The sequence below is a fragment of the Pyrgilauda ruficollis genome, unplaced genomic scaffold (genome assembly GCF_017590135.1).
Source record: "Pyrgilauda ruficollis isolate IOZ18807 unplaced genomic scaffold, ASM1759013v1 scaffold125, whole genome shotgun sequence".
NCBI classification, from domain to species: Eukaryota; Metazoa; Chordata; class Aves; order Passeriformes; family Passeridae; genus Pyrgilauda; species Pyrgilauda ruficollis.
The window spans coordinates 73816-86007 of record NW_024510877.1 but is presented as its reverse complement, the minus strand read 5'-3'; positions in this window follow the sequence as shown (position 1 = coordinate 86007).

The following is a 12192-nucleotide window of genomic DNA, read 5'->3' as shown; positions in this document are numbered from 1 at the left end:
GCACAGGTTATTTCTGTTTACCAAGAGGAGAGTTGTTCATTCTAGGTGGAAATGGCACCATTCCGATTACTGGTACCACCCATTTTAGTTATTATTTTCTATATTTTTAATCTGTAAATCCAGAACTTTGTGTAAATGGGATTTTCTTTTTCCAGAGAAATAAGAGAAAATTATAAACCCTACTTCCAGAAAGTTTCTCTCTCTGAGTCTCACAGTGAAACTTGGGACTGAGCTTTTAAATTGCTTCAAAACCTTTTTAGTTACAATGCAAGAATAAATACAAGATTGTCTTGCATAAGGCAGCACTTTCTTTGCTCTGGGGTTATTCTGGTGTAAATCACATTTTGATGGAGTTGAGGACTGTCTTCAAGTTTCTTTTCATTCTTGTCCAAGAATTTCAGATTCTGGGAAAGTTCCCTTCTACTGTGACCTGAGGTAGTCTCCAGGTGCTCTGTGATTGAGTTCAGTGGTGGGATGTTGAGTCTTCCTTACACTGGATTCAGGCTTTACTGTACACATATGAAAAGCTTAGAATTTCAATTGTTTAATGGCAAAGTTCACTGTAAAAACGTTATCTACACTTTTGTGTGTATGCATACCTGTAAAGTATGCATTTCATCATCTGAAAGTGAAGCCCTGATTCCTTGCAAGTGCTTGTGGGATCTTTGCCTTGTGTCTGTGATTTATGAAGACTCCTTTGTGTTTTGGGCCTTGAAAACCAAAATAAACCACCAGGCTTTCTGAACTATGCCCTGTAGTTCAACCAGCACTTTGAAAACAAAAACCTGGAGGTACTCCTGAAAAACCTCGTGCTGGATACAGCATCCCCACGAAGAAGAGAAAGCTCAATTAGTTTCCACTTCATTAGGTCCCTCTTTGTGCCTTGCCCGATGTGAGCTGAGCTGACTCAGCCAGGCTGTGCTCCCAGTACAGGCAGTGCTGCATTAGGGGGAGAGCGAGGGGTGTTTTTCCAGGAAGGAAAGTAAACATTACTTAACTTTCTGAACTGCTGCCAGAGAATTTAGAGTATGGAAACATGCATTTTTCTATTTTAAACTGTTTCCTAATGCTTTTCTGATAAGACTGGGAAGTTTGTTTAGAGATTTTTTTTTTAGTGGTGCAGTTTGCGTAACTTGCTGTTTGTTATCTGAAGACAAATCAGTGAATTTTAAGGCGAGAAAATAGCTTATTCTGGTATTTATAAAAAAGAAAATAGTTCTACAGCTGTTGCTGTTGAAGGACACATCCTTGCAAAGCCAGTGTGTGGAGTTGTGCAGAACCTACACCTTGAGCTGTTCTGGTCTTTAACTTCCACCTGACTTTGAAATTTAAATTTCAGCTCCTGGATCCTGGAATGCCTTTCTATGGTAGATCAAGGAGCCTCTGACTCTCTTAATGGTTGATGTGTGTAACTGGAGCTGGCACGACTTAGGACAGGGGTGTTCAGGGGCCACTGCTTTGTTTTCACCTCCAAGGAAGGAGGATGTAAAGGAAATTTACAGTTTCATCAGGAACTGCATTGCCAGGACAAAGGCTAATGGGTCCAGACTGAAAGAGGGGAAACTTAGGTGAGATATACAGAGGAAATTCTTCCCTGTGAGGATGGGGAAGCCTTGGCATAAGTTGCCAAAAGAAGCTGTGGCTGCCCCATCCCTGTGAGTGCCCAAGGTTAGGTTGGATATGCTTGGAGCACCCTGGGATAGTGGAAGATGTCCCTGCCCATGGCAGGGGGTGGAATGGCATGGTCTTTAATGTCCCTTCCAACCCAACCCATTCCAGGATTCTATGAAGTGGTCTGTCATGTTTATAGGTAAGAGGGGGATGCACACTGGGATGCACACTAAATCACTGGTCAGCTCCAAATTTGGAACTGTTTTGGATTTTTCTGTCTGACAATCCTCCTGAAAGTCTGGAGGATGCTTTGTGACCAGTGTTTACTCCCAGTGGTGCTGGATAAGATAGAATTCCTCTCAGCACAATTCCCTTCAGATGGGAGGTCAGAAGGAGCTGCAGACTCTGCTCTGCTGGGCTGGGCAGGGTCTGTCTGCTGCCCAGGGCTGGCAAGGTCGGAGCATTTCTGCTCCTGGGCTCATCAAGCCAGCTCCAGTTACAGGATTCTTTGTGAAAGTAGAGCTACTTTTATAAATACTGGTAAGATGGGAACAAAGTTCCTGTCAGAGTCAGAAATGGATACACAGAGCTGGGTTTTTCAGCTTCATCTTTGCAAAGTCAGAATTAAAGCCTTGTAGTGTGTGAGGGCCAGCCAGAGCTGAAGCAGTGCTCAGATATTTTTTGCAAAGAATGGGACATAAAAATCTCTTTGTACTTGCAAGACTTTTAGGTGCTGTGAGTTAGTTGGGTTTAAAGCTGTGTGCCTGGGGTACAACAGTCTCCCTTAGGATTCTCCCAGAGAGCCTGGCTGCTCTCCTCTCACATGAGAAGGCTGCACCACTACCAGGAGACACCCCAGACGTGCTCCCAATTGTGCCAATTGTCATTTCACTTCATAGTGAGAAGCAGCAGACAATGACAGCTGCTGCTTTAAGAGCACTGTCTGACAGGTAGAAGAGATCTCTGGGGTTTCAACAAATTGCTTTAATAGCTTCAGCTCCTAAACAGCTTTATGTGCCCATTTCCTTGTAGACAGCAGCTGCAGTGAGGATCTCTGAGGTGTAAACGGTGCACTTGCAAGCACTGCAGTTTGCCCCAGTCTGATGCTGGGATTTGTTTCTGTATGCTAAAAATGAGGTCTTGTATAGTTAAGTTCACAGGTATCCAGGGAAAGGCAGAACACGGAATCACTGAGGTTGGAAAAGCCCTCCAAGAGTATCAAGTCCAAGTTATGCCCGATGCCCACCTTGTCCCCAGCCCAGAGCACTGAGTGCCACATCCAGGCCTTCCTGGGACACCTCCAGGGCTGGGGGCTCCAAACCTCCCTGGGCAGCCCCTGCCAAGGCCTGACCATCCTTTCCAGGAGGAAATTCCTGCTGATGTCCAACCTGACCCTCCCCTGGTGCAGCTCAAGGCTATCGAGCTCCACCTTTAAATTCTCTGCTGTCTTCACAGCGTTGCAGGCCTGGTTGCGCTCCCTGGCTGGAGCTGAATTGCTTTTACCGCATTTGGGACAGAAACCCAAAGTCTGTTGGCTGCATTGTTATAACAAGAAGTTAAAAGCACCGGTGACTAGGAGGAGGAAGGTTCTTCGTCCCACTGAAATCGCTGAACAAAAGTACGACTGTCCAACAGCGCAGGAAGCTCTGATGTGAATCACTTCCTGAAGGCTGATGCTCAGACTCGGATTTTTGCCGTGCAGGGTTCTCTTGCCTCGGCTGTGCTCCGTGTGCCTACGTACGTGGAGTGGGAAGGGGAGAGAGGGGAGGAGTGGCGAGATAAGCATTGACAAAACAGGATTGAGTGTTTCCCGAGTGGAACATTCTCTCCTATAGGCTCCTGTACTAGGTGAGAGGGACGGCAGCGAGAGAGCCCTCCCCAATTGGCTGCTCCTGCGGTGGCACCATCGGTGATGTCACCCTGGCAGCCTCCACACCAGACTCTCTTTGGGGGCTTTTCTTTCCCGGCAGAACGGTCTGAGAGAGGAAAAGAGAAAAGAGTGATGCTGAAAGTGCTGCCTTCCATCCCCTTCTGTGAGAGCCGCTGATAAATCCCCAGTGCTCCTCCCAGCAGTGCGGTCGGAGCGAAGTTAATGTGGAATTAGGGGTGGGGGTTGGAATTAGATTTCAGCGCTTGTGCACGAGAGTTGTGGGTTTGTGAGGAGAAGCTGGAGAGCTGCCGGAAATCCTTGCGCTGCTGAATGCGATGCAGTGGCACGGGAAGGATTGGGTCAGTCGGGAGCATTCGGGAATAGATAATAGGGTAAATTTAAGAAAAGAAGGAGAAAAGGCAGAAAAGAAAAGATTTCCTCCCAGCCCGTGTCTGTCAGAACCCTCTGCCTGGGATTTGTGTTACTGAATTCTCGAAACATGGGAACATGTGTTTTTTGCCCCAAAATACTTGTATGTTGTTGCTTCTTTACACACCTAGCTGAGCATCACATTTGCATAATTTGTATAATTGGCACAGCCACTGCCAGCGAAAACCTCACAAGCTGCACAACTTCCCCTTTCTCTTACCAGTTTATTTTGCTCTCCACCCCTTTCTGCTGAATTTGATCTCCAAGTGTTCAGGATTTTATTTTTCAGTTGTGCTAGAAATAGGAATTGTGTGTTTGTTTTTCAGGATGAGTACTTGAAGCAGCAGGTGCCTTTATGCCAGTGATTTTTAACTGGCTGTAGGAAAGTCTTTGTGACTCAGTCCTCTGTAAAATGGAAATATTAACGTGCTGTGGAAAGATGTTAATGACCTCAGTTAAAAGCAAAGGATTTCTGTAATCCTTTCATGTAATGATCCCAAATACCAAGGATATTTTTTCCAAATTCTCAGCCAGTGTAGATAATTTTAGTGTCAGCCAATTGCATGCTAATGTGTGCTCTCTGATCTGTTCTGGTGTGATTTGTTTTGGATTACATGCTATGTCTGTCTTAGTTTATAAAACCAGATTTAATGATCCATGAAGCAATTACTGAATTTATATTCCTATAGAAGAATATTCCTATGAGACTCAAATTTGTGTGGAGTTCCATGATTTCTGATGGGCTGGTTTTCTGGGCCATATCTTACGGAGATAATGAGGTGATGGTCTTTAGTCTTAAATTACTGAATGAGATGTGTCAGCCTGCTGAATCAGTGAGCATATTTTTAATCTCTGATAAAGTTAGTATTTCACATTTATCTCTAGTACAACACTATGTTTATTCAGTGGGATCAGGCAACTGGAATGCTGCATGAGCTGTGCCATGAGGGTCAGGATCTGAAAATCCATTGCGTCATTTCTGCAGTGAGTTGATATTGTGGAGCCTCACTGGAGAGCAGTGGGTCTGTGATACAAGCTTGTTGATGTGAACCAAACTGGGATTGTGCCAAATTCTGCTGCACAGGAGAGATGGAGCCTTGGACATCTCTGTGCACGGGGTGTGAGTGATTCCAAGCGGGATGAGTGATTCTGCCATGTTCTGATGCTTTCTCAGTGCACACACAGAGCCTGGTATGAAATCTGTCCCTCAACATTCTTATCAGCAAGGAGATGTACATTGTTTTCCAGGCACAATCCCTTGGCCTTCCCAGGCCTCCCATGGAGAGCAATGAAAACCTCGCTGGTAAGCCCCAAATGCTTTTATCACATGCAGCGGGGCAGTGAGCCAGAAATTCAGTGATGGTCTCTGGAGGTCAGGCAAAGCCATTAGAATATGGGTTGGACAGGATAATTTAAACCTCCTAAAGGCTTTTCTCCAACACACCAGCAAATACCTTCATGTTTTGACTTGAAGAGAAATGGGCTTGATTAACATTTACATGCACTGGGCTGCTTTCTTCCTTAGAGCTTCCATTATATTCAACCAGCAGTGGCTTTTCCTTTTTCCTGAAAGGAGTTTCTATGAGTTTTCGGTCAACCTGTTAAAATCTGCCTAAATATTTGTTTTTCCCATCTCTGCCTGGATTTGCTGACAGCCTGGCACACCAGCTTTTGGACGGATGAGTTGCCTCATGCAGGAGAGCTGAACTTTCACATGTGTTGGCTGCTCTCTGTAGGCTGTGACATCACTGTGCTGTCAGAGGGCTCCCTGTGACAATGTGCTTGAGCTGGGTCACACAACACGCTCCTCTAAGGGTCCTGAAGGAGCGGTGGATGCTTTCCAGCATCAGCATTTGTCAGAACACAGATTTAAAGCATGAGGAAGAGAAGCTGAGGCTTCTGGACAGGCTGGGTTAGAGTCCCAGTAAGCCCAGTTTGTGCTGCACCTCACCCTTCACTGGGAGCTGCAAATTCAGCAACACCAAGCAAAGGCTTCTTTCTGCAGGAGGTGTGTGTGAAATAGCAGCAGCTGGACTGATAAGGGACATGGCTCAGGTTCCCTGTGCACAGTGTGTCCTTTGTGGAACCTGATGCTGCCCAGGCCAGCTCTCTGGACCTCAGTCAGAGCCTGCTGAAGTACACACCGAGCTCTCCTCCATCCCCTGTGACCTCGGGTTGCAATGGCCATGCACAGAGCCTGGTGCAGGGCCAGGGTGAGCTCCCACTGTCCTGGTGCAGGCGTTGGGGTGAGGGACAGAGCCGTGGAGGCTGAACTGGCAGCTATTGTTCCTCCTGTGTCTTGTTTGTGCTCTGCATTTCCAGCCGGGTGTGGGATTTGCTGGGTCTGGCACAGGGAGCTCTCAGTCCAGCTCTGCCTGCAGGTAATCTCAAAACCATGGAATATCCTCAGCTGGAAGGACCCACAGGGATCATCGAGCCCAGTCCTGGCCCTGCATGTGCTCAGGGGTCATGGCCTTGCTGGTTCCCAACCCTGCAAGTGCATCCCTGGCCAGCCCTAATCCAGGGATAGAGATTTCCTGCCCCAAGCACACATTTGCCTTTTGTTCCTGGAACCTCTACTCCCTAGCAACTGCTCACAGGGATTTTCCCCCACCCCATGTGTGTTCTGACAGATAATTAACCTTTCAGCAGCTCGATTAACAAGGAGCTGCTGCAGCCCTTCCTGATAAAGCAGCAACTTCCCTGGAAAACCACACTTTCTCTCATTCCAACTTGATTTTTAAAAGAAAAAATCAATCAATCAAAAAAATCAGTCAAATCAATCTTCATCATATGACCTTTACATGTGTTAATTCTGAATAACATGAAGAAAAGACAACATTTTGCTTGTGACTAGTGGCAATTTATTGCTTTTAAAAGCTTTTTTTTAAAAAAATCACCTATAACTTGGGTAAAACTGACACTGTATTTTTTTCAGAGCTGTGGAGATATTTTAGTGTTTCTATTTGTAATGTTTCAAGGGAAGTGTGCAATTCTAGTGGTGATTTTTTCCTTTTCCTGAGATGGAGGATACTTTGAGATAAAAGAAAATTTCCCTCAATGCGTAGACTATATTGTGTTTCACTTTGAGGATAAGAACAAGGAGATTTGGCTCAAGATGAAGGGGCATAAAATGAGTAAAATCTGTATCTCTTTGCATGGTTGTTGGAGCAAAGAAGAAGGTGTGATACACATTTGTAGCATTAGGCTCAGACAGGGAAATAAGGAATAGGATTTGGCCTAAAGATGCTTCTGTAAAGCATTTAATCACAGCAGCCTGGACAGCCTTGTGTGTTACTCATTAGGTCCTGGTTTTTCTAGCTGTATTTTTCTCTATAAACACTGTAGGGTAGGATAACACAGACTTTTATAAGGTTGTTTATACATAAATTGAATATAAGGTTTGTCCCAGCTGTCTGTGCTGAGCTTTAGTCTCTTGCAGGGTGCTGGTAGATGCTTAAATATTCTGACCTATGTTGCTTCTGCCTCCCTTTGATTTTCCCTGGAGCAATCACCCAAAGAGTTTGTATTGCCAAAGGTATCACTGTTGCTTTCCCTGGGTTGCAGCTGTATTTATCTTCCCACCTCTGCCATTCCAAGCTTTGTTCCACGAGGGATGTGTGTGGAGTCCCCTGGCTTTAACCAACGAGCAGCTTCTTGTGTTTGTGCTTTCCCAGGTGCTTTCAAACAGCTCCAGCCTCAGCAGCATCTCCCAGCTCCCCAGAGTCGATTACTGCCCTGAGCTTGCCGTGGGCTGTTCTTTCACTGCCTGACTGCTAAAACAGCTCTGCCTCAGAAAGGTCATTTTCCAAGAATTCATAGGGAAAATTGCACATGTATTTTGATAGATTAGAATCTGTTATGCCCCTGGGTTTGCTGAGGAAGGGGAACTCCTTGAGCTGGCTGTAGCAGAGCTGTGCCAGCACTTGAGCTTCTCAGCTCTCAGTTTCAGCAGAGAAATCCAGGCTTTACCCCCCCCACCTGAGGGTCTCTCAGGGCTTTAAAATTCCTGCAGCTGAGCCCCCTCTTTAGTGGCTTCTTCTTCCCTCTTTCAGGGTCTCTGTCTGACAAATTGTAGAATGTTTTAGGTTGGAAGAGACCTTAGAGATCATCCAGTGCCACCCCCTGCCATGGGCAGGGATACCTTCCACTATCCCAGGGTGCTCCAAGCCCCATCCAACCTGACCTTGGACACTTCCAGGGATTCAGGGACAGCCACAGCTTCCCTGGGCAACTTCTGCTAGGGCCTCACACCCTCACTGGGATATTGGGAATTTCTTCCCAATATCCCATCTAGCCCTTCCCTCTGGCAGTTTGAAGTCATTCCTCCTTGTCCTGGCACTCCATCTCTTGTAAATTGTCTCTCTCCATTTTCTTGTCAGTCCCTTTAGGTACTGAAATGCCCCAATTAGGTCACTCTGAAGCTTCTCTTCTCTAGGCTGGACAATCCCAATTCTCTCAACCTTTCCTCCCAGCAGAGCTGCTCCATCCCTCCAATAGGAGGATGAGGACACAAAGAAAAATTAAAAAGCAAAACCTTCTTCCTTCCCTGGATCACACCTCTATTTCCTTGCCATGGAACATGTCTCTGTTCATATGTGCCAGGAAATTGGATGCACAGCCTGCTGGAGGCAGGCACATCAAGAGTTTGGGCCTCTGTAAGATGTCTCAAATTGGGAATCTGAATTGCTAAGCCCTTTTGAAACCCTTGCTGTAAACACTTCAGGGTTTTTCCTCTCAGGATGGGCATCTGGCCAGTGGATTTCTGTTGTGTCCCCTCCCTTTAACATCAGGATCTTCAGAAGAGCCCTTCCTGACAGTGGTGGTGAGTGCTGGGCTGTCTCAGCTGTTATTTCTAGGATCAGCTGCCTGGGTTTGCTGGTCCAATAATCCCAAGATAAACAAGCAGGCTGGCAGGAAGGTGCTGCCCTCCAGCACTGCAGCCGGGCTATCAGACCCAGTATTTCCAAACATCAGGGGGATCCACCCAGTCTGGAATGTGAGGCTGTTTGCACTGGCTTGCTGCTCTCTGACCAGACTTGTGTCTGGGGCTGGGCTCCTCTTGAGTTTATCTGTGCTTAGGTGTTAATTCAGGGGTGAAGGGTTATTTTGTTCAGAATCCGATGGAATTATCAAAATCTGAATGTTTCAGAGCCTCCCAATCTCCTGATGGGGCTGAGCTGACAGGACTGGTCGAGCTCAGAGCCTCTGCTCTGTGTCTGTGAGCAAGTGGAAGGAGGGCACTGCAGAATAACTCAGAGTCTGGATGAATTGTTCTGGCAGGGCCTGACCCTGATGTATTCAGGTTTATCCAGGCATAGCTGAATGAAATGGAATGGTCTGGAGTCCTATGATGATCTTTGCCTAAATTACAGTGAGGTTTCTTTCAGAGGAAGTCTGATATTTAAGTCCTTTCTATTCCTTTACTTTATCCAAGGCTTATTCTGTTCCTTCCTCTCAATTTTTAAGGTCAGAGGGCCATACAGGTGCTGCTTTATCTTTCCAAAAAAAAAACAAAAAACAAAAAAAAAACCAAAAAAACCAAAACAAAACAAAAAAAAAAAACCTAAAAAAACCAAAACCAAAGAACATAGAAGAAACCTGCATGTTTTCAGCATCCACAAAGATCCCAGGCAAAACGTGTACCTTCAGCTGTTCACTGTGGAGTTCATAGAGAGCATCAACCCCCAAAGTGTTTTGGAAATAAATATGTTGTGAGGTGTGTAGAGGCCTTGGGAAGATGATTTCGGAGGTTGCTTAGGATTTCTCCTTTTCTTTCTCCACTAGAAATGAAACAGTATTTGTCACTAAGGTGGAAGAAATCCTTTCCTCACAGATAGGCTCCTGCAGGAGCATTAGTTCTTTGTTTTAGTTCTACAATAAAGGAAGATGGTTTTTTTTTCTCAGCTATGAGGAGCAAATAGCGAAGTATGGCTGTTTGCAGTAGTTCCTCTTTTGGGATGACTTCCAAGGGTTTTACTGCTGTGCTGCCATGAGAGAGGAGCAGCCTAAGTTAAGGAGGGAACATAAAAGAAGGTCAGAAGCTTCAGGACTAAAACAGGAGGAGAGACTTGGCATCTGTCAAGGTCAGCACAGCAGCAGGAGACAGTCTGAGGAAAGCGCCATGTGGGGACAGCAGACACTCCTAGAGCTCTGTCAGCAGTGGTTGTTCCATGAATTGGAGCATAGGATGTTTGAAAGGGTGTGTTTGGAGCAGGCTCAGCCTGACTGTGGGGACTGTCACCCCCTGTGCCATGGATTTGAACTTCCCATGGAGAGTACAAACAGCTGCAGTGAAAGTGTGAATATCAAACTGGAGGTAGCACAGAGAGCTCAGCAGAGCTTAGTTTTGGTGGAGAAGATATGTCCTCAGTCAGTGTAGATGAATAATTGTGGGCAGGCCCGGTACAGGTGCCAGAGCAGCTGTGGCTGCCCCTGGATCCCTGGCAGTGCCCAAGGCCAGGCTGGATGGGGCTTGGAGCAGCCTGGGAGAGAGGAAGGTGTCCCTGCCCATGGCAGGGGGTGGCACTGGATGATCTTTAAGGTCTCTTCCCACCCAAACAAGTCTGTGACTCCACCATAACTGCATTCTGCAGCATGCTCCTGGCTGGAGACTTGAGAGCAGCTTGGCAAGGGACAAGTGGCAGCTAGGCCAAGTGTTTGTCCACGGAGCAGGGACAAAGCGTGGCCAGCAGCCATGTTACCCCACCAGAGGGGCCCCTCATTGTGTCTGGGACATCATCAAAAAGGGGAGGTTTGTGATGCTGGGGAGGGTGGGGAAAGGACCCTGGCTGCTGTGATAAGTACGTAAGAACGATCAAAAGCTGGGCCCTTTTGGATAATTGATTAATTACTCTCATTTTATTAGGCAATGTATTAAGTAGGGTTCAGTGCACTAAAAACTCATTAACTGGGGCAATCAGGGACAAGCACAAGGAACACATGCAATTTGATTTTCACAAGGGTTGCAAAACACCCTCACATACACACAAAACCCCTTTGAAGTCCCAAGGCATCCTATCCTGCAAGCTGGAGGAGCAGCACAGCTAAACTGCTCCACCTAGGCCTGGCTGCCCTGCAGGAGGGCTGTCAGGACCCTGCCTTGGGAATTACTGGGACTTTGACATTGTGATAGTCATAAATAAAAGATGCTTGTAAAGTTTGCTTTAAAGCTGTGGGAAGAGTTGGGAGTCCTTTCCACAGCCCCATGAAGGAGCAGGTGTTGTAGAGAGTCCAGAGGAGGCCCCAGGATGATCAGAGGGATGGAGCAGCTCTGCTGGAAGGAGAGGCTGGGAGGGTTGGGATTTTTTAGCCTGGAGAAAAGAAGCTTTTGGTTGACCTCATTGTGGCCTTCCAGTGACTGAAGGAACCTAAAAGAAAGATGGAGAGAGACTTTCCAAGGGCCTGGAGTGCCAGGACAAAGGGGAATGGCCTCAAACTGCTAGAGAGCAGGGTTAGATGGGATATTGGGAAGGCATTCCTCCCTGTGAGGATAGGGAGGGGCAGGGATGGAATTCCCAGAGAAGCTGTGGTTGCCTCTGGATCCCTGAAAGTGTCCAAGGCCAGGGACTTGGAGCATCCTGGGATAGTGGAAGGTGTCCTTGCCCATGGCAAGGGGTGGAACTCGTTGATTTTTAATGTCCTTTCCAATCCATTCTGTGACTCCATGATGTGAATGGACACAAGTCCATAGCCCAGGCTTGGAATATAGTTCTGCCAAACTTAATTTAGGTAGGAAGTTCTGACAGGGTCTGGGCAGTGGGTAATACCAGAGTCCAGTAACTCTCTAAGAAAGCCACCCTAATCCCCATCCTCCCAACTCATCTTCATGCCCAGCAGAGCACTGCCTGATGCAGCACAGACCAAATGGGAGCTGGATTCAAATCCTCTTGGCAAATCTTTGTCTGGATCGTCAGGAATTGGGGTTGGCAGCCTGTTGTCAACCTTGAATATTCTGTAGAGATTGGGACCGCTCCTGATGGAGCTGATGAGCTGCAGGTTGTTTTAGTGTGCAGGGTGGCTCAGTGGGCTCTTCCCCCATCGACATCCGTGCTCTGCAGTGGAGAACCATTGACTTAATGCAGTGCTGAAAGGTAATTCTGCTGTTCAGAGTGATGGATACAGCTCAGGAGCAAGGGTAGAAAATGGTGTATATTTATAGGCCTCTCATCAAGGTATATGAACTATAGAGTGAAATGTTTTCCCAGCAACAAAGCTGAGTGTGAGAACTGCTGACAGATTGGAGCAGGGCCTGTGGTGGGGCATGGAGAGGCAGCAAAGAT